Genomic DNA, 24,249 nt, shown 5'->3' with positions numbered 1-24,249 from the left:
ACAGATGTATGTGGTCCGATGAATATTGAGGCTCGTGGCGGATATCGTTATTTTCTCACCTTCACAGATGATTTGAGTAGATATGGGTATATCTACTTAATGAAACATAAGTCTGAAACATTTGAAAAGTTCAAAGAATTTCAGATTGAAGTTGAAAATCATCGTAACAAGAAAATAAAATTCCTACGATCTGATCGTGGAGGAGAATATTTGAGTTACGAGTTTGGCCTACATTTGAAACAATGCGGAATAGTTTCGCAACTCACGCCACCCGGAACACCACAGCGTAATGGTGTGTCCGAACGTCGTAATCGTACTTTATTAGATATGGTGCGATCTATGATGTCTCTTACCGATTTACCGCTATCGTTTTGGGGTTATGCTTTAGAGACGGCTGCATTCACTCTAAATAGGACACCATCGAAATCCGTTGAGACGACGCCTTATGAACTATGGTTTGGCAAGAAACCAAAGTTGTCGTATCTTAAAGTTTGGGGTTGCGATGCTTATGTGAAGAAACTTCAACCTGATAAGCTCGAACCTAAATCGGAGAAATGTGTCTTCATAGGATACCCAAAGGAGACTGTTGGGTACACCTTCTATCACAGATCCGAAGGCAAGATATTCGTTGCTAAGAATGGATCCTTTCTAGAGAAGGAGTTTCTCTCGAAAGAAGTGAGTGGGAGGAAAGTAGAACTTGATGAGGTAACGGTACCTGCTCCCTTATTGGAAAGTAGATCATCACAGAAATCAGTTTCTGTGACACCTACACCAATTAGTGAGGAAGTTAATGATAATGATCATGAAATTTCAGATCAAGTTATTACTGAACCTCGTAGGTCAACTAGATCAAGATCCGCACCAGAGTGGTACGGTAATCCTGTTCTGGAGGTTATGTTACTAGACCATGACGAACCTACGAACTACGAAGAAGCAATGGTGAGCCCAGATTCCGCAAAATGGCTTGAAGCCATGAAATCCGAGATGGGATCCATGTATGAGAACAAAGTATGGACTTTGGTTGACTTGCCCGATGGTCGGCAAGCCATTGAAAATAAATGGATCTTCAAGAAGAAGACTGACGCTGATGGTAATGTTACTGTCTATAAAGCTTGACTTGTTGCGAAAGGTTTTCGACAAGTTCAAGGGATTGACTACGATGAGACCTTCTCACCTGTAGCGATGCTTAAGTCTGTCCGAATCATGTTAGCAATTGCCGCATTTTATGATTATGAAATTTGGCAAATGGATGTCAAAACTGCATTCCTGAATGGATTTCTGGAAGAAGAGTTGTATATGATGCAACCGGAAGGTTTTGTCGATCCAAAGGGAGCTAACAAAGTGTGCAAGCTCCAGCGATCCATTTATGGACTGGTGCAAGCCTCTCGGAGTTGGAATAAACGCTTTGATAGTGTGATCAAAGCATTTGGTTTTATACAGACTTTTGGAGAAGCCTGTATTTACAAGAAAGTGAGTGGGAGCTCGATAGCATTTTTGATATTATATGTGGATGACATATTGCTGATTGGAAATGATATAGAATTTCTGGATAGCATAAAGGGATACTTGAATAAGAGTTTTTCAATGAAAGACCTTGGTGAAGCTGCATATATATTAGGCATTAAGATCTATAGAGATATATCAAGACGCTTAATTGGACTTTCACAAAGCACATACCTTGACAAAGTTTTGAAGAAGTTCAAAATGGATCAAGCAAACAAAGGGTTCTTGCCTGTGCTACAAGGTGTGAGATTGAGTAAGACTCAATGCCCGACCACTGCAGAAGATAGAGAGAAGATGAAAGATGTTCCCTATGCTTCATCCATAGGCTCTATCATGTATGCAATGCTGTGTACTAGACCTGATGTGTGCCTTGCTATAAGTTTAGCAGGGAGGTACCAAAGTAATCTAGGAGTGGATCACTGGAGAGCGGTCAAGAACATCCTGAAATACCTGAAAAGGACTAAGGATATGTTTCTCATTTATGGAGGTGACAAAGAGCCCATCGTAAATGGTTACGTTGATGCAAGCTTTGACACTGATCCGGACGATTCTAAATCGCAAACCGGATACGTATTTACATTGAACGGTGGAGCTGTCAGTTGGTGCAGTTCTAAGCAAAGTGTCGTGGCGGGATCTACGTGTGAAGCGGAGTACATAGTTGCTTCGGAAGCAGCAAATGAAGGAGTCTGGATGAAGGAGTTCATATCCGATCTAGGTGTCATATCTAGTGCATCGGGACCAATGAAAATCTTTTGTGACAATACTGGTGCAATTGCCTTAGCAAAGGAATCCAGATTTCACAAGAGAACCAAGCACATCAAAAGACGCTTCAATTCCATCCAGGATTTAGTTCAGGTGGGAGACATAGAAATTTGCAAGATACATACGGATCTGAATGTTGCAGACCCGTTGACTAAGCCTCTTCCACAAGCAAAACATGATCGGCACCAAGACTCCATGGGTGTAAGAATCATTACTGTGTAATCTAGATTATTGACTCTAGTGCAAGTGGGAGACTGAAGGAAATATTCCCTAGAGGCAATAATAAAGTATTATTTATTTCCTTATATCATGATAAATGTTTATTATTCATGCTAGAATTGTATTAACCGGAAACATAATACATGTGTGAATACATAGACAAACAGTGTGTCACTAGTATGCCTCTACTTGACTAGCTCGTTAATCAAAGATGGTTATGTTTCCTAGCCATAGACATGAGTTGTCATTTGATTAACGGGATCACCTCATTAGGAGAATGACATGATTGACTTGACCCATTCCGTTAGCTTAGCACCCGATCGTTTAGTATGTTGCTATTGCTTTCTTCATGACTTATACATGTTCCTATGACTATGAGATTATGCAACTCCCGTTTACCGGAGGAACACTTTGTGTGCTACCAAACGTCACAACGTAAATGGGTGATTATAAAGGTGCTCTACAGGTGTCTCCAAAGGTACTTGTTGGGTTGGCGTATTTCGAGATTAGGATTTGTCACTCCGATTGTCGGAGAGGTATCTCTGGGCCCACTCAGTAATGCACATCACTATAAGCCTTGCAAGCATTGTGACTAATGAGTTAGTTGCGGGATGATGTATTACGGAACGAGTAAAGAGACTTGCCGGTAACGAGATTGAACTAGGTATCGAGATACCGACGATCGAATCTCGGGCAAGTAACATACCGATGACAAAGGGAACAACGTATGTTGTTATGCGGTCTGACCGATAAAGATCTTCGTAGAATATGTAGGAACCAATATGAGCATCCATGTTCCGCTATTGGTTATTGACCGGAGAGGTGTCTCGGTCATGTCTACATAGTTCTCGAACCCGTAGGGTCCGCACGCTTAAAGTTACGATGACAGTTATATTATGAGTTTATATGTTTTGATGTACCGAAGGTTGTTCGGAGTCCCGGATGTGATCACGGACATGACGAGGAGTCTCGAAATGGTCGAGACATAAAATTGATATATTGGACGACTATATTCGGACACCGGAAGTGTTCCGGAGAAGTTTCAGATAAAACCGGAGTGCCGGAGGGGTCACCGGAACCCCCCGGGGAAGTATTGGGCCTTAGTGGGCCTTGAGGGGAGAGAGAGGGCAGCAGCCAGGAGGTGGCACGCCCCCTCCCATGAGGAGTCCGAATTGGACTAGGGGAGGGGGGCGCAGCCCCTCTTTCCCTCTCCCTCTCCCTCTCTTTCCTTCCCCCCTCTCTTCCTAGTTGGATTAGGAAAGGGGAGTCCTACTCCTACTAGGAGGAGGACTCCCCCCTCTCCTTGGCGCGCCCAAAGGCAGCCGGCCTCCCCCTTGCTCCTTTATATACGGGGGCAGGGGGGCACCTCTAGACACACTTGATATACGATATTTTAGCCGTGTGCGGTGCCCCCCTCCACCATATTACACCTCGATAATACCGTTGCGGAGCTTAGGCGAAGCCCTGCGTCGGTGGAACATCATCATCGTCACCACGCCGTCGTGCTGACGAAACTCTCCCTCAACACTCGGCTGGATCGGAGTTCGAGGGACGTCATCGAGCTGAACGTGTGCTGAACTCGGAGGTTCCGTGTGTTCGGTACTTGATCGGTCGGATCGTGAAGTCGTACGACTACATCAACCGCGTTGTGATAACGCTTCCGCTGTCGGTCTACGAGGGTACGTGGACAACACTCTTCCCTCTCGTTGCTATGTATCACCATGATCTTGCGTGTGCGTAGGAATTTTTTTGAAATTACTACATTCCCCAACAGTTGATACGCCTAGTTGATGTGAGACTATCTTCTCCTTTTTGTCTTCTCCACAATCACCATTCTATTCCACATATAGTGCTATGTCCATGGCTCACGCTCATGTATTGCGTGAAAATTGAAAAAGTTTGAGAGCATCAAAAGTATGAAACAATTGCTTGGCTTGTCATCGGGGTTGTGCATGATTTAAATATTTTGTGTGATGAAGATAGAGCATTGCCAGACTATATGATTTTGTAGGGAGAACTTTCTTTGGCCATGTTATTTTGAGAAGGCATGATTGCTTTGTTAGTATGCTTGAAGTATTATTATTTTTATGTCAATATTAAACTTTTGTCTTGAATCTTTTGGATCTGAACATTCATGCCACAATAAAGAAAATTACACTGAGGATTATGCTAGGTAGCATTCCACATCAAAAATTCTATTTTTATCATTTACCTACTCGAGGACGAGCAGGAATTAAGCTTGAGGATGCTTAATACGTCTCCAACGTATCTATAATTTTTGATTGTTCCATGCTATTATATTATCTGTTTTGGATGTTTAATGGGCTTTATTATGTACTTTTATATTATTTTTAGGACTAACCTATTAACCAAAGGCCCAGTGCAAATTGCTGTTTTTTTTGCCTATTTCAGTGTTTCGCAGAAAAGGAATATCAAACGGAATCCAAACGGAATGAAACCTTCACGAGGATCGTTTTTGGAACAAACACAATCCAGGAGACTTGGAGTGGATGTCAAGGAAGCAACGAGGCGGCTACGAGGTAGGGAGGCGCGCCCCCACCCTCGTGGGCCCCTCGTGGCTCCACCGACCTACTTCTTTTGCCTATATATACTCATATACCCTGAAAACATCCGAGAGCACCACGAAACCCTATTTCCACTGCCGCAACCTTCTGTACCCGTGAGATCCCATCTTGGGGACTTTTCCGGTGCTCCGCCGGAGGGGGAATCGATCACGGAGGGCTTCTACATCAACACCATAGCCTCTCTGATGATGTGTGAGTAGTTTACCACTGACCTTCGGGTCCATAGTTATTAGCTAGATGGCTTCTTCTCTCTCTTTGGATCTCAATACAAAGTTCTCCTCGATCTTTTTGGAGATCTATTCGATGTAATTCTTTTTGCAGTGTGTTTGTCGAGATCCGATGAATTGTGGGTTTATGATCAAGATTATGTATGAACAATATTTGGTTCTTCTTTAAATTCTTTTATGCATGATTTAATATCTTTGCAAGTCTCTTCAAATTATCAGTTTGGTTTGGCCTACTAGATTGATCTTTCTTGCCATAGGAGAAGTGCTTAGCTTTGGGTTCAATCTTGCGGTGTCCTTTCCCAGTGACAGCAGGGGCAGCAAGGCACGTATTGTATTGTTGTCATCGAGGATAAAAAGATGGGGTTTATATCATATTGCTTGAGTTTATCCCTCTACATCATGTCATCTTGCCTAATGCGTTACTCTGTTCTTATGAACTTAATACTCTAGATGCATGCTGGATAGCAGTCGATGTGTGGAGTAATAGTAGTAGATGCAGAATCGTTTCGGTCTACTTGTCATGGACGTGATGCCTATATACATGATCATGCCTAGATATTCTCATAACTATGCGCTTTTCTATCAATTGCTCGACAGTAATTTATTCACTCACCGTAGATTATGCTATCTTGAGAGAAGCCACTAGTGAAACCTAAGGCCCCGGGTCTATTTTTCATCATATTAATCTCCCACCAACGTGCTATTTCTGTCGCCGTTTATTTTGCAAACTTTACTTTCTAATCTATACAACAAAAATACCAAAAATATTTATCTTATTATCTTTATCAGACCTCACTTTTGCAAGTGGCCGTGAAGGGATTGACAACCCCTTTATCGCGTTGGTTGCAAGGTTCTTGATTGTTTGTGCAGGTACGAGGGATTTGCGTGTAGTCTCCTACTGGATTGATACCTTGGTTCTCAAAAACTGAGGGAAATACTTACGCTACTTTGCTGCATCACCCTTTCCTCTTCAAGGGAAAACCAACGCATGCTCAAGAGGTAACATGGCCCTTCCAAGATAGAGAGTAACTATTTTTCTTGGAATTCCAAACAGCCCTAATACGCTTGCACCATGGGTCCGCAATTAGCCGATGGCACGAAACCATGGACAAAGGACAAACATGAAAAAATTCCGCACAACAATATTTTCCCAGATGAAAAATTAGATAAAGCTGATGCGTAATTTTGATTTCACCTTTTTGAACCACTTCAGCGTATACGGTCTTTCAAGAGGTGACATCTTCAGCCCCAATTTTTTCACCACCTCGATGCTCACCATGTTGACTGCAATACCCTCATCGATCGTCAGATTGACACGGCGTTCGTTCATGATGCAACGAGTGTGAAAAAGAGTGACCTCGCCAATGCCTTCCTCCTCCATCAATATGTTCCTGCTCAACATGTTGATGCTCAACTCCAGACAATATTGCAAACTGAGTCGCCGTGACTAACCTTTGCTCTGAATACCACTGATAAGGCACGGACAAGCGAGATGCTTATTCGTGCGTGAAGACGGCCCGACCTTTCACGGCGACGCAAGATCAGCAGTTCTTTCCCGGTGTTCCTCCTCGCAACCTTCAATAACAATCTCTACCCATGCACGAACGGTACGCGAACAAAGATAATGACCCCCTCGGATCAGCTCGTAGGCGTCGATGTGATGGTCAACCCTCCATCGCTAGTAATTTCCTCAATTGGAAAATCATAGAAAATACTCAAGATTAGATCTCCAAAAAACTGGACGTTTTCTGAACCTTGTTCATAACTCACGAATAAAACTCAAATCTCCCCTTTACACGGCCGAAGCCTTTGCCTTCTATATGGCACAAACACACGCCAACCTGGTCTCTATAGATAAGAAGAAAGGAAAACTAAATCTTACCTACCAAAACGAACGCACAAGATCTATGCTGTTTCTCTTTCCTATATGATAAAAAGTCATGCCCTCCTAGACTTCTTGTAACTCACGTACAAATTAAGGCTAATAATCAAGTACTAATTACGATTGGAATTGAACCTACAAAAACTATATATTGAGGAGTACGAAAGTTGGGAATTATTGTAGCCGGTCGTGGCTCCTCCTGGCTAATCAACTAATTGTTGAACGCATGCATGTACCGACTCCTTTCTTATGCATGTACCGACTCCTTTCTTTACACGTTAAACCAATTAGAACTCTTGATATAACCTTGCACCACATTTTTCTCTCGACACATGTATTTTTCTTTTGATCTTGACGTCTAGCAGGCACAACACATTTGTTTCTATTTGACTCGATAATCTCAGGACCACAAATCATGCGTACTCTTCCATCTTTCCCTCTATGTAATTTATCCGAGTCCACAACCTGTTTTTGCTGTCGAGCCAAAATACAATTCCGAACATGACTAACCATGCTCGCAATTAAATTATCTCCCACCTTCTTAATTGATTCAGCCTGAATACAAAAGATGTTTGAAGACACACTGGATGTCATAGTGGTTGTGTCAGTTGGTCTTGCATGAATAACAAAATATGGATTTACTAATTCACAGTCAACTAAGAAATAGTTACTCCCAGACCATGCCTAATTTTCTTCCTCGCGAGAAGCGGCTCCCAAACAATTAGGGTTTTCCGTCCTCCCATCGTTGAACCCACCGGTCTGCCCTGCCTTTGATGGCCTTTGGGCCGTGGAGGTGCGGAGGAACCCCGATCCCTCGCCGGCGGGGGGATCCCGCTCTTCTTGTTGTTTGGTTTAGCGTCTTGGTTAAAGTTGTGTGGCGGCAGTAATGCCTCCTAGTAGGAATAATGTGTCCCAATCTGTCCCGTTCTGATGGTGTGTTTACCGTCTTCGGAGGGCTTGTGGTGGTATGTCTCAGTCAGGTCTTCATGGATTCGATCGATGCTGGTCTTAAGTGGATTTGTTTGGACCCAGTATTCATTCGTCTTCGGTCATGTGTCTAGAGGTTTGATCTTTGTTGCATACGCTTTTCTTCATCAGACAATTGTTGTTCTGATGCGCTGGTTCTATGGGTCTTAGCACGATGACATTTGGACTGTTTATTACAACTAGATTTGACCGGCGAGGAAGGGATGATTGGCGACAATGCGCCTTTGACTCGCTCCAGTATTTGTAGTCGTTGCTAGATGATTTAGGGCATATGTCCAACGCTGAACGCTTATACAGGCGCCAGGATCATTATCCCATCGAGTTCCCAGCCAATTAGCGGCTGGGCCGTCAAATCCCATTGTCAAGTGCGGCATCGACGCAAACGCTGGCATCCGATGCTTGGCCCTTTTCTTGGCTACACCAAGCGCCCCTGATTGCGTAAGGGCATCTTCAATGCAAGCCGCTTATACGGGCGCTTAGGGAAATAAAAATATATCATAAAATCAGAAAACTATCTAAGCGTTGGTTTGTTTCAACGCAAGGCGCTAGTTTATAGGCGCTAATATAATCGGTGCATGTTATCCCGCAAAGCAAAAGTGGCTGAAGCGCTCGCTGCTACTTCTTGCATCGATGCTTGAGCGACGCCAGGAATTAAAAGCGGAACTGCCAGTTGACCAGGATACCTATCCTGGCGCCCCTCCGCTAGCGTCCGCGTTGGACATGCCCTAATTAGGCTACGCGAATCCTATTCGGCACCCTCTGCGCCCGTTACAAGGCAATTTGCAAACGGGCGCAGACCCCCCCTCCCCCTGGGTCGGGCCCATCTAGTTTTTTTGTTTTTGTTTTTATCGTACCGCAAAAAATATTTTTTTCTTTTTCTCATACCGTAAAAAATATGACAATTCTGAGAATCAAACCATGGACTTCGTGGTTAACTGCACAACGGAGTAACCACTCCACCATGCGAATTTATGCGCTTACTTCTATCGTTCCGTTTTCTTATCTTCTTTTCTTTTTTTATTCTGTTTTTCTTTTTTCTTTTTTCGGTTTTTCTTTTCATTCTTTCCTATTTCGATGATGTTTTTCCAACTCCCGATTTTTTCGAACTTGATGAACTTTTTTCAAATTCGTGATTTTCTTTTCAAATTTTATGAACTTTTTTCAAATTCATGAACATTTTTTCAAACTTGATGAACTCTTTTCAAATTTGATGAGATTTTTTTGACCTTTGATGAATTTTTTTTCAAATTTGATGAACTTTTTTCAAATCCAATAAACTTTTATTTAAAATTCGATGAACTTTTTTCAAATTCATGAACATTTTTCTGGCCATGATGAACTTTTTTCAAATTTGATGCACTTTTTTCAAATTCATGAACTTTTTTCAAATCCGATGAACTTTTTTCAAATCTGATGACTATTTTTCAAATGCGATTAATTTTTTTCAAAAATCGATGAAACTTTCTTAAAAAATGATTAACTTTTTCTAAAAATCGATGAGTTTTTTTAAGTTCGTGAACTTTTCTTAAAAAATAATGAACTTTTGTCTCAAAATCGATGATTTTTTTAGGTTTGTGAGTTTTTTCATCAAAAATGATGAACTTTGGCTCAAAATCGACGAACATTTTCAAATTCATGATTTTAACAAAATCTGAGCAATAAACAAAGGCCGCAGCGACACTTGTTCTTATACTGTATTATAAGTGCCATTACTAGACAAAAGTCTTCAATGCGTGTAGTGGATAGCTAAGGAGGAATAAAGATGTGGTGTTGCGAGTTCGAATCTCGGAAGAACCAGCTTTTTGCGCTTTTCTTACCGGGCCCGCCCAAGAAGGTGTTGGGCGCCAGAAACCTGTTCGGACGCATTAGGCGCCGAACAGGAGCTCTCATTAGGCTACGGAGCGCCATGCATTGGGAGCTAGGGCGCTTAGACATTTTCTATTTTATGGTATTTATTTATTTTTCTTCATAAGCGTCTCGTTAAGAGTCCAGTATTGGACATGCCCTTATAGGCCTAGATACAAGTTTTTGCTATTTATGATATTCAATGTAGTGCCATGACTACGGATGATTAATAGATGGGATGTTTCCCTAAAAAGAAGGCTGCGCATTAGTTAAATCTCTGTTATCCGTTGGGCCAACGTAGTAAGAAATTTTCCTCTGAAAAATGTAGCCAGAATTCATCGAAATCATTAGTCGAGGGGTACTCGTTAGAAAGATCACTCCCACCTTCCCAGGTTGTGACAAGTGACGCTGCATGTGCGCCACTTGTCGCAACCTGAGAGTTTTCCCTTTTTCGTAGATCCGTTTATTCAAAACATTTTATCTCTTAAACCGTACATTCAAATCGTGAACTGTTTCACCGTTGGATTCCTCGCGTCGAGATCTTTAAAACCAGATCCCATGTTGATAGGTTTTGATGAACTTTTTTTATGAAAAAACTAGACGAAAAAAATCAGACGAAAAAACTGACTCGGGAGCACGGGTTTTTTCCTTTTCGAAAGAGGCACGCCGTGCCTCTCAAGAAAACACAACCGTGCCTCTCGCGGAAGCAAAGCCGTGCCTCGCGGAAGGAAATAAAAAGAAAACGCGTTTTTTTTCGTTTCGGAGAGGCTCGACCGTGACTCTCGCGAAAGCACAACCGTGCCTCTCGCGGAAGCAAAACCGTACTTCTCACGGAAGGAAAAAAGACAGAAAACGCGTTTTTTTTGTTTCCGAGAGGCACGGCCGTGACTCTCGCGAAAGCACAACCGTGCCTCTCACGGAACCAAAACCATGCCTCTCGTGGAAGAAAAAAACAGAAAACACGTTTTTTCCTTTTTCGAAAGGTACGGCCGTGACTCTCGTGAAAGCACAACCGCGCCTCTCACGGAAGAAAAACCGTGTCTCTCGCGAAAGAAAAAAATAGAAAACATGTTTTTTTCTGTTTCCGAAAGGCACGGCCGTGACTTTCGCGAAAGCACAACCGTGCCTCTCGCGGAAGCAAAACCCATGCCTCTTGCGGAAGAAAAAAATAGGAAATGTATTTTTTTGTTTCCGAAAGGTACGGCCGTGACTCTCGCGAAAGCACAACCGTGCTTTTCGCGGAAGCAAAACCGTGACTCTCGCGAAAGAAAAAAACACGTCTTTTTCGTGTAAAAAAAGATTTTTTTTGGAAAAAAAATTGACCCAAAAGCTAAGGAAGACCGGTTGAAAACCGAAACGTCGAAAAAACCCAAAAACCCGTTTAAAAAGCCGAAAACGCATGCGAAAAAATAAAATAAAAATCTGAAGGAAGCGCCCAGAGTGCAACACGTGGCGGGCGGCTGAGAGCGCGCCAAGTGGCGCTATCGTTGCGAGGCTCCCGAAGGAGCGCTCATTAACTAGTTGCTCTCAGAATTCATGCTGGCATAGAGAGTTTTCTCCTTTCAAGTTTGAGGGCCAGGTTTGTTGGGCCGCGATGCGGAGAAGCCCATCTTCACGAGTTATCCTCTGTGTGAGCCGGTTGGGCTTTTGTTGTGATCTTCTCTTTGCGTTTTTTAGAATATTATATATTTCTTTCTGCTAGTGTGGGTGTTTTCACAAAATCACTAGTTAAGGTTTATCCCCTGCTAAGATCACTCCCACCTTTTTAAGTGTTGACAAGTGACGAAAATGTTGTGCGCCACTTGTCGCAATATGAGAGGTTTACCTTTTTTTACATTCATTTATTCAAAATGTTTTATCTTTTGAATCGCTCGTCCAAATCCCCAACCGTTTTAACTGTTGGATTTCTCTCCTCAAAATCCTCAAACTAAATCACAAGTTAATAGGTTTTAAAAAAATTAAAAAAAATATATATAAAAGCTCGATAAAAACAAGAACCAAAAAACCGGTAATAAAAAAGTGGCAAGGGAGGGGGGATTGGAGCTCGGAAGCACGGTTGCATTTTTTCTTAAAGACCCCTTTTTGAGAAGCACAGTTGTGCTTCTCGCGGAAGCAAATCTATGCTTCCATAACAAGTAAATTGTGCTTCTTGCAGAAGCACACTTTTTTAGGAGCATAGTTGCGCTTCTCACGGAAGCAAATTTATGCCTCCACAGCAAGCAAATATGTGCTTCTCGTGTAAGCATGTTTTTTAGAAGTAAATACGTGGCTCCCACGGAACCAAATTTGTGTTGGAAATCGTTGCATAGAAAACAAAAAAAGTATACGCACACGCAATGATCTATCCATGGAGATGCATAGCAACGTGGGGGAGAGTGTGTCTACGTACCTTCGTAGACCGTAAGCGGAAGCGTTTACCAACACGGTTGATGTAGTCGTACACCTTCACGATCTGTCCCGATCAAGTACCGAACTTACGGCACCTCCGCGTTCAGCACATGTTCAGCTCGATGACGTCCTCGCCTTCTTGATCCAGCAAGAGGGGCGAAGTAGTAGATGAGTTCTGGCAGCACGACGACGTGGTGACGGTGTAGGTGAAGAACTATCTCCGCAGGGCTTCGCTAAGCACAGCGGAAACTATGACAGAGGATAAAATAGAGGGACGCGGTTGCTGGCACACGGCTTTGTGTATCTTGATGTGTTCCGGGTGCTAGCCCTGCCCCTCTATTTATATGTTGAGCCATGGGGTCGAAACTTGGAGAAAGAGCCTCCTCAAAGTCGGTTTTGCCCGCAAGGAAGAGTCCTTCTCGGACTTCCAGGACCAGATGCCACAAACCTTGGCGTCTGGCCCGGCCAGACGCCAGGGTCTCCGACGTTTGGCCCCATGGCCTCCGCAAAACTACTTTTGCACCAACCTAAAGCCCCGTGGGCTTTACCCTTGGCCGAACCATATCATCCTATATAGCAATCTTTACCGTCGGACCATTCCGGAGCTCCTCGTCATGTCCGTGATCTCATCCGGGACTCCGAACAACATCCGGTCACCAACATACATAACTCATATAGTACTATAACGTCAACGAACGTTAAGCATGCGGACCCTACGGGTTCGAGAACTATGTAGACATGACTGAGACACCTCTCTAATCAATAACCAATAGCGGAACCTGGATGCCCATATTGACTCCTACATATTCTATGAAGATCTTTATCGGTCGAACCTTATAACAACATACGTAAGTCCCTTTGTCCATCGGTATGTGATACGTCTCCAACGTATCTATAATTTATGAAGTTTTCATGCTGCTATTTTATCATTCTTGGATATTTTACAATCATTTTATAGCAACTTTATATCATTTTTTGGGACTAACTCATTGACCCAGTGCCCAGTGCCAGTTGCTGTTTTTTGCTTGTTTTTTACATCGGAGGAAATCAATATCAAACGAAGTCCAAACACCTCGAAATTTTTTGTGGTTTTTTATGGACCAGAAGACCACCAATGGGCCAGAGCAACACCTGGGGGGTGCCCCGAGGGGGCACAACCCACCAGGGCGCGCCCAGGTGGGTTGTGCCCACCTCGGTGGCCTCCCGCACCCCCTCTTTACCCTATAAATTCACAAATATTCCAAAAACCCTCGGGGTTAACCTAGATCAGAAGTTCCGCCGCCACAAGGCTCTGTAGCCACCGAAAACCAATCTAGACCCCGTTTCAGCACCCTTCCGGAGGGGGGAATCATCTCCGGTGGCCATCTTCATCATCCCTGCAGCCACCACGATGAGGAGGGAGTAGTCCACCCTCGGGGCTGAGGGTTTGTACCAGTAGCCATGTGTTTAATCTCCCCTCTCTCTCTCTCTCTCTCTCTCTCTCTCTCTCTCTCGTGTTCTTGAGATGTCACGATCTTGATGTATCGCGGGCTTTGTTAATATAGCCGGATCATATGGTCTTTTCCCCTCTCTATCTTGTGATGAATTGAGTTTTCCCTTTGAGATTTCGTTATTATCGGATTGGATACTTTTATGGATTTGAGAACACTTGATATATGTCTTGCAATTGAATACTCGTGGTGACAATGGGGTATCGTATTGATTCACTTGATATATGTTTTGGCACTCAACTCGCGGATTCCCGAGGTGACATTGGGGTAATCTATGCATAGGGGTTGATGCACGTTCTTGTCTTTGTTTCTCCGGTAGAAATCTTGGGGCACTCTTTGAAGTTCTTTGTGTTGGATTGAATATTATGAATATGAATTTGCTTTGGTGTTATTTTAGTACGAACTCTTGGTTAGATCGATCGGAAAGAATAGCTTCATGTTATTTTAGTACGAACTCTAGGATAGATTGATCGGAAAGAATAGCTTTGAGGTGGTTTCGTACCCTACAAACAATTCCGTCTTATGTTCTCTGCTAGATAGGAACTTTGGAGTGATTCTTCGTTGCACTTTGAGGGGTGGTTATATGATCCAGTTATATTAGTATTCTTGAGAGATTGCACTAGTAAAAGTACGGATCCTAGGCCTCATTTTCAAGCATTGCAATACCGTTTTTGTGCCCGTTTACTATTTGCTACCTTGCTATTTTTATTTATCCAGATTATAAAAATATATTTCTACCATCAATATTACACTTTTATCACCATCTCTTCGCTGAACTAGTGCACCTATACAAATTACAATTGTATTGGGTGTGTTGGGGACACAAGAGATTTCTTGTATTTGATTGCAGGGTCGTTTGAGAGAGACCCGTTGGGAATCGTAGCATAATTTTAAAATTTTCCTACGCTCACCAAGATGCATCTATGGAGTATACTAGCAACGAGGGAAAGGAGTGCATCTACATACCCTTGTAGATCGCGAGCGGAAGCGTTCCAATGAACGTGGATGACGGAGTCGTACTCGCCGTGATCCAAATCACCGATGACCAAGTGCCGAACGGACGACACCTCCGCGTTCAACACACGTACGGTGCAGCGACGTCTCCTCCTTCTTGATCCAGCAAGGGGGAAGGAGAGGTTGATGGAGATCCAGCAGCACGACGGCGTGGTGGTGGATGTAGCGGGTCTCGGCAGGGCTTCGCCGAGCTTCTGCGAGACGGAGAGGTGTAGCAGGGGAGGAGGGAGGCGCCCAAGGCTGTCGGTTGCTGCCCTCCCTCCCCCCTTTATATAGGCCCCCTGGGAGGGGGGGCGCCGGCCAGATCCCATCTAGGGTGGGGGGGGGGGGGGGGGGCGGCGGCCAAAGGGGGGGAAGGGGTGCCTTGCCCCCCAAGGCAAGTGGGAAACCCCCCCACCCTAGGGTTCCCAACCCTAGGCGCATGGGGGGAGGCCCATGGGGGGGCGCCCAGCCCACTAGGGGCTGGTTCCCTTCCCACTTCAGCCCATGGGGCCCTCCGGGATAGGTGGCCCCACCCGGTGGACCCCCGGGACCCTTCCGGTGGTCCCGGTACAATACCGGCAACCCCCGAAACTTTCCCGGTGGCCGAAACTTGACTTCCTATATATAATTCTTCACCTCCGGACCATTCCGGAACCTCTCGTGACGTCCGGGATCTCATCCGGGACTCCGAAAAACTTTCGGGTTTCCGCATACATATATCTCTACAACCCTAGCGTCACCGAACCTTAAGTGTGTAGACCCTACGGGTTCGGGAGACATGTAGACATGACCGAGACGCCTCTCCGGTCAATAACCAACAGCGGGATCTGGATACCCATGTTGGCTCCCACATGTTCCACGATGATCTCATCGGATGAAAATCAATCCCGTATGCAATTCCCTTTGTCAATCGGTATGTTACTTGCCCGAGATTCGATCGTCGGTATCCCAATACCTTGTTCAATCTCGTTACCGGCAAGTCTCTTTACTCGTACCGCAATGCATGATCCCATGACTAACGCCTTAGTCACATAGAGCTCATTATGATGATGCATTACCGAGTGGGCCCAGAGATACCTCTCCGTCACACGGAGTGACAAATCCCAGTCTCGATCCGTGCCAACCCAACAGACACTTTCGGAGATACCCGTAGTGCACCTTTATAGTCACCCAGTTACGTTGTGACGTTTGGCACACCCAAAGCACTCCTACGGTATCCGGGAGTTGCACGATCTCATGGTCTAAGGAAAAGATACTTGACATTAGAAAAAGCTCTAGCAAACGAAACTACACGATCTTTTATGCTATGCTTAGGATTGGCTCTTGTCCATCACATCATTCTCCTAATGATGTGATCCCGTTATCAATGACATCCAATGTCCATAGTCAGGAAACCATGACTATCTGTTGATCAACGAGCTAGTCAACTAGAGGCTTACTAGGGACACGTTGTGGTCTATGCATTCACACATGTATTACGATTTCCGGACAATACAATTATAGCATGAACAATAGACGATTATCATGAACAAAGAAATATAATAATAACCATTTATTATTGCCTCTAGGGCATATTTCCAACAGTCTCCCACTTGCACTAGAGTCAATAATCTAGTTACATTGTGATGAATCGAACACCCATTGCGTCCTGGTGTTGATCATGTTTTGCCCTAGGGAGAGGTTTAGTCAACGGATCTGCTACATTCAGGTCCGTATGTACTTTACAAATATCTATGTCTCCATTTTGAACACTTTCACGAATGGAGTTGAAGCGATGCTTGATATGCCTGGTCTTCCTGTGAAACCTGGGCTCCTTCGCAAGGGCAATAGCTCCAGTGTTGTCACAGAATAGAGTCATCGGGCCCGACGCATTGGGAATCACCCCTAGGTCGGTAATGAACTCCTTTATCCAGACTGCTTCCTGTGCTGCCTCCGAGGCTGCCATGTACTCCGCTTCACATGTAGATCCCGCCACGACGCTTTGCTTGCAACTGCACCAGCTTACTGCTCCTCCATTAAAAATATACACGTATCCGGTTTGTGACTTCGAGTCATCCAGATCTGTGTCGAAGCTAGCGTCGACGTAACCCTTTACGACGAGCTCTTCGTCACCTCCATAAACGAGAAACATATCCTTAGTCCTCTTCAGGTACTTCAGGATATTCTTGACCGCTGTCCAGTGTTCCATGCCGGGATTACTTTGGTACCTTCCTACCAAACTTACGGCAAGGTTTACATCAGGTCTGGTACACAGCATGGCATACATAATAGACCCTATGGCCGAGGCATAGGGGATGACACTCATCTTTTCTCTATCTTCTGCCGTGGTCGGGCATTGAGCCGTGCTCAATTGCACACCTTGCAATACAGGCAAGAACCCCTTCTTGGACTGATCCATATTGAACTTCTTCAATATCTTGTCAAGGTATGTACTTTGTGAAAGACCAATGAGGCGTCTTGATCTATCTCTATAGATCTTGATGCCTAATATATAAGCAGCTTCTCCAAGGTCCTTCATTGAAAAACACTTATTCAAATAGGCCTTTATACTTTCCAAGAATTCTATATCATTTCCCATCAATAGTATGTCATCCACATATAATATGAGAAATGCTACAGAGCTCCCACTCACTTTCTTGTAAACACAGGCTTCTCCATAAGTCTGTGTAAACCCAAACGCTTTGATCATCTCATCAAAGCGAATGTTCCAACTCCGAGATGCTTGCACCAGCCCATAGATAGAGCGCTGGAGCTTGCATACTTTGTTAGCATTCTTAGGATCGACAAAACCTTCCGGCTGCATCATATACAACTCTTCCTTAAGGAAGCCGTTAAGGAATGCCGTTTTGACGTCCATCTGCCATATCTCATAATCATAGTATGCGGCAATTGCTAACATGATTCGGACGGACTTCAGCTTCGCTACGGGTGAGAAAGTCTCATCGTAGTCAACCCCATGAACTTGTCAATAACCCTTAGCAACAAGTCGAGCTTTGTAGATGGTCACATTACCATCCGCGTCCGTCTTCTTCTTAAAGATCCATTTGTTTTCTATGGCTCGCCGCTCATCGGGCAAGTCAGTCAAAGTCCATACTTCGTTTTCATACATGGATTCTATCTCGGATTTCATGGCTTCTAGCCATTTGTCGGAATCCGGGCCCGCCATCGCTTCTTCATAGTTCGAAGGTTCACCGTTGTCTAACAACATGATTTCCAGGACAGGGTTGCCGTACCACTCTGGTGCGGAACGTGTCCTTGTGGACCTACGAAGTTCAGTAACTTGATCCGAAGCTTCATGATCATCATCATTAACTTCCTCCCCAGTCGGTGTAGGCACCACAGGAACATTTTCCCGCGCTGCGCTACTCTCCGGTTCGGAAGGGGTGACTATCACCTCATCAAGTTCCACTTTCCTCCCACTCAATTCTTTCGAGAGAAACTCCTTCTCTAGAAAGGACCCGTTCTTGGCAACGAAGATCTTGCCTTCGGATCTGAGGTAGAAGGTATACCCAATGGTTTCCTTAGGGTATCCTATGAAGACGCATTTTTCCGATTTGGGTTCGAGCTTTTCAGGTTGTAGTTTCTTGACATAAGCATCGCATCCCCAAACTTTTAGAAACGACATCTTAGGTTTCTTCCCAAACCATAATTCATACGGTGTCGTCTCAACGGATTTCGACGGAGCCCTATTTAATGTGAATGCGGCAGTCTCTAAAGCATAACCCCAAAATGAGAGCGGTAAATCGGTAAGAGACATCATAGATCGCACCATATCCAATAGAGTGCGATTACGACGTTCGGACACACCATTTCTCTGAGGTGTTCCAGGCGGCGTGAGTTGTGAAACTATTCCACATTTCCTTAAGTGTGCACCAAATTTGTGACTTAAATATTCTCCACCACGATCTGATCGTAAGAATTTTATTTTTCTGTCACGTTGATTCTCAACGTCACTCTGAAATTCCTTGAACTTTTCAAAGGTTTCAGACTTGTGTTTCATTAGGTAGACATACCCAAATCTACTTAAATCATCAGTGAGAGTGAGAACATAACGATATCCTCCGCGAGCCTCAACACTCATTGGACCGCACACATCGGTATGTATGATTTCCAATAAGTTGGTTGCTCGCTCCATTGTTCCGGAGAACGGAGTCTTGGTCATCTTACCCATGAGACATGGTTCGCACGTGTCAAATGATTCGTAATCAAGAGACTCCAAAAGTCCATCTGCATGGAGCTTCTTCATGCGCTTGACACCAATGTGACCAAGGCGGCAGTGCCACAAGTATGTGGGACTATCGTTATCAACTTTACATCTTTTGGTATTCACACTATGAACATGTGTAACATCACGTTCGAGATTCATCAAAAATAAACCATTGACCAGCGGGGCATGACCATAAAACATATCTCTCAAATAAATAGAACAACCATTATTCTCGGATTTAAATGAGTAGCCATCTCGAATTAAACGAGATCCAGATACAATGTTCATGCTCAAAGCTGGCACTAAATAACAATTATTGAGGTTTAGAACTAATCCCGTGGGTAGATGCAGAGGTAGCGTGCCGACGGCGATCACATCGACCTTGGAACCATTCCCGACGCGCATCGTCACCTCGTCCTTCGCCAGTCTCCGTTTATTCCGTAGTTCCTGTTTTGAGTTACAAATATGAGCAACCGCACCGGTATCAAATACCCAGGAGCTACTACGAGTACTGGTAAGGTACACATCAATTACATGTATATCACATATACCTTTGGTGTTGCCGGCCTTCTTCTTGTCCGCTAAGTATTTGGGGCAGTTCCGCTTCCAGTGACCACTTCCCTTGCAATAAAAGCACTCAGTTTCAGGCTTGGGTCCATTCCTTGACTTCTTCCCAGCAACTGGCTTACCGGGCGCGGCAACTCCCTTGCCGTCCTTCTTGAAGTTCTTCTTACCCTTGCCCTTCTTGAACTTAGTGGTTTTATTCACCATCAACACTTGATGTTCTTTTCTGATCTCTACCTCAGCTGATTTCAGCATTGAATATACCTCAGGAATGGTCTTTTCCATCCCCTGCATATTGAAGTTCATCACAAAGCTCTTGTAGCTTGGTGGAAGCGACCGGAGGATTCTGTCAATGACCGCGTCATCCGGGAGATTGACTCCCAGCTGAGACAAGCGGTTATGCAACCCAGACATTCTGAGTATGTGTTCACTAACAGAACTATTCTCCTCCATTTTACAGCTGAAGAACTTGTCGGAGACATCATATCTCTCGACCCGGGCATGAGCTTGGAAAACTAGTTTCAGCTCCTCGAACATCTCATATGCTCCATGTTTCTCAAAACGCTTTTGGAGACCCGGTTCTAAGCTGTAAAGCATGCCGCACTGAACGAGGGGGTAATCATCAGCACGTGATTGCCAAGTGTTCATAACGTCTTGGTTCTGTGGGATTGGTGCATCACCTAGCGGTGCTTCTAAGACATAATCTTTCTTGGCTACTATGAGGATGAGCCTCAGGTTCCGGACCCAGTCCGTATAGTTGCTGCCATCATCTTTCAGCTTGGTTTTCTCTAGGAACGCGTTGAAATTGAGGACAACGTTGGCCATTTGATCTACAAGACATAGTGTAAAGATTTTAGACTAAGTTCATGATAATTAAGTTCATCTAATCACATTATTTAATGAACTCCCACTCAGATAGACATCCCTCTAGTCATCTAAGTGATACATGATTCGAATTTAACTAGGCCGTGTCCGATCATCACGTGAGACGGACTAGTCAAGATCGGTGAACATCTCCATGTTGATCGTATCTTCTATACGACTCATGCTCGACCTTTCGGTCCTCCGTGTTCCGAGGCCATGTCTGTACATGCTAGGCTCGTCAAGTCAACCGAAGTGTATTGCGTGTGTTCCGAGGCCATGTCTGTACACGCTAGGCTCGTCAACACCCGTTGTATTCGAACGTTAGAATCTATCACACCCGATCATCACGTGGTGCTTCGAAACAACGAACCTTCGCAACGGTGCACAGTTAGGGTGAACACTTTTCTTGAAATTATTATAAGGGATCATCTTACTTACTACCGTCGTTTTAAGCAAATAAGATGCAAAAACATGATAAACATCACATGCAATCAAATAGTGACATGATATGGCCAATATCATCATGCTCCTTTGATCTCCATCTTCGGGGCAGCATGATCATCTTCGTCACCGGCATGACACCATGATGTCCATCATCATGATCTCCATCATTGTGTCTTCATGAAGTCGTCACGCCAACGATTACTTCTACTTCTATGGCTAACGCGTTTAGCAACAAAGTAAAGTAATTTACATGGCGTTATTCAATGACACGCAGGTCATGCAAAATAATAAAGACAACTCCTATGGCTCCTGCCGGTTGTCATACTCATCGACATGCAAGTCGTGATTCCTATTACAAGAATATGATCAATCTCATACATCACATATATCATTCATCACATCTTCTGGCCATATCACATCACATAGCACTTGCTGCAAAAACAAGTTAGACGTCCTCTAATTGTTGTTGCAAGTTTTTACGTGGTTTGTAGGTTTCTAGCAAGAACGTTTTCTTACCTACGTATGACCACAATGTGATTTGCCAATTTCTATTTACCCTTCATAAGGACCCTTTTCATCGAATCCGTTCCGACTAAAGTAGGAGAGACAGACACCCGCTAACCACCTTATGCAACTAGTGCATGTCAGTCGGTGGAACCTGTCTCACGTAAGCGTACGTGTAAGGTCGGTCCGGGCCGCTTCATCCTACAATGCCGCCGAAACAAGAAAAGACTAGTAGCAGCAAGAAGAATTGGCAAACTCAACGCCCACAACTGCTTTGTGTTCTACTCGTGCATCGTAACTACGCATAGGCCTGGCTCATGATGCCACTGTTGGGAATCGTAGCATAATTTTAAAATTTTCCTACGCTCACCAAGATGCATCTATGGAGTATACTAGCAACAAGGGAAAGGAGTGCATCTACATACCCTTGTAGATCGCGAGCGGAAGCGTTCCAATGAACGTGGATGACGGAGTCGTACTCGCCGTGATCCAAATCACCGATGACCGAGTGCTGAACGGACGGCACCTCCGCGTTCAACACACGTACGGTGCAGCGACGTCTCCTCCTTCTTGATCCAGCAAGGGGGAAGGAGAGGTTGATGGAGATCCAGCAGCACGACGGCGTGGTGGTGGATGTAGCGGGTCTCGGCAGGGCTTCACCGAGCTTCTGCGAGACAGAGAGGTGTAGCAGGGGAGGAGGGAGGCGCCCAAGGCTGTCGGTTGCTGCCCTCCCTCCCCCCCTTTATATAGGCCCCCTGGGAGGGGGGGGGGCGCCGGCCAGATCCCATCTAGGGTGGGGGGCGGCGGCCAAAGGGGGGGAAGGGGTGCCTTGCCCCCCAAGGCAAGTGGGAAACCCCCCCACCCTAGGGTTCCCAACCCTAGGCGCATGGGGGAGGCCCATGGGGGGGCGCCCAGCCCACTAGGGGCTGGTTCCCTTCCCACTTCAGCCCATGGGGCCCTCTGGGATAGGTGGCCCCACCCGGTGGACCCCCGGGACCCTTCCGGTGGTCCCGGTACAATACCGGTAACCCCCGAAACTTTCCCGGTGGCCGAAACTTGACTTCCTATATATAATTCTTCACCTCCGGACCATTCCGGAACCTCTCGTGATGTCCGGGATCTCATCCGGGACTCCGAACAACTTTTGGGTTTCCGCATACATATATCTCTACAACCCTAGCGTCACCGAACCTTAAGTGTGTAGACCCTACGGGTTCGGGAGACATGTAGACATGACCGAGACGCCTCTCCGGTCAATAACCAACAGCGGGATCTGGATACCCATGTTGGCTCCCACATGTTCCACGATGATCTCATCGGATGAACCACGGTGTCGAGGATTCAATCAATCCCGTATGCAATTCCCTTTGTCAATCGGTATGTTACTTGCCCGAGATTCGATCGTCGGTATCCCAATACCTTGTTCAATCTCGTTACCGGCAAGTCTCTTTACTCGTACCGCAATGCATGATCCCGTGACTAACGCCTTAGTCACATAGAGCTCATTATGATGATGCATTACCGAGTGGGCCCAGAGATACCTCTCCGTCACACGGAGTGACAAATCCCAGTCTCGATCCGTGCCAACCCAACAGACAGTTTCGGAGATACCCGTAGTGCACCTTTATAGTCACCCAGTTACGTTGTGACGTTTGGCACACCCAAAGCACTCCTACGGTATCCGGGAGTTGCATGATCTCATGGTCTAAGGAAAAGATACTTGACATTGGAAAAAGCTCTAGCAAACGAAACTACACGATCTTTTATGCTATGCTTAGGATTGGCTCTTGTCCATCACATCATTCTCCTAATGATGTGATCCCGTTATCAATGACATCCAATGTCCATAGTCAGGAAACCATGACTATCTGTTGATCAACGAGCTAGTCAACTAGAGGCTTACTAGGGACACGTTGTGGTCTATGCATTCACACATGTATTACGATTTCTGGACAATACAATTATAGCATGAACAATAGACGATTATCATGAACAAAGAAATATAATAATAACCATTTATTATTGCCTCTAGGGCATATTTCCAACAAGACCATCTTCATCCTACACCTCTCGCGGATTGATAAACCTTAGGTCATCCACTTGAGGGAAAATTGCTACTGTCCTACAAAACTCTGCGCTTGGAGGCCCAGCACCTGTCTACAAGAATAAAGTTGCGTAGTAGACATCAAGCTATTTTCTGGCGCCGTTGCCGGGGAGGTGAGTGCTTTGAAGGTATATATTTAGATCTTGCAATTGAATCTTTTAGTATCTTGTTTATCACTAGTTTGGTTTATAAAAAGAAAACTACATAAAAAATGGAATTGAGGTTGCATCATATTATTGATCATCTTTATAATATCTTTCTTGAAAATGATGGATCGCAAAATTGTGCTCAATTGTTAGAAGAAGAAGTCAATAAGATGTTTGGCACAAAATATTTGAATGATAAGCATGATTGCAATGTTGTTAGTATGAATTCTTTGAATATCCATGATGCTAATGATATGCAAAACCATAAGCTTGGGGATGCTATATTTGATGAATATGATATTTTTAGTCCCCCAAGTTTTGATTATAATATTTATTATGATGTTTGTATGCCTCCTATTTATGATGATTATAATGATGAAAGTGGATTTGGAGAGGTCATGACTTTATTTAGTGATGAATCCACCATTTTGGATGAGGCTTCAATTGACTATGATAACAAAGTTCCTATATATGATGATTATGGTGATGACATGTATGCTATAAATAATAATGATAACCATGAAACTTGCCA

This window comes from Aegilops tauschii, chromosome 7, assembly GCF_002575655.3.
Source record: "Aegilops tauschii subsp. strangulata cultivar AL8/78 chromosome 7, Aet v6.0, whole genome shotgun sequence".
Classification (NCBI taxonomy): Eukaryota; Viridiplantae; Streptophyta; class Magnoliopsida; order Poales; family Poaceae; genus Aegilops; species Aegilops tauschii.
Note: the sequence above shows the minus strand (reverse complement) of the source record.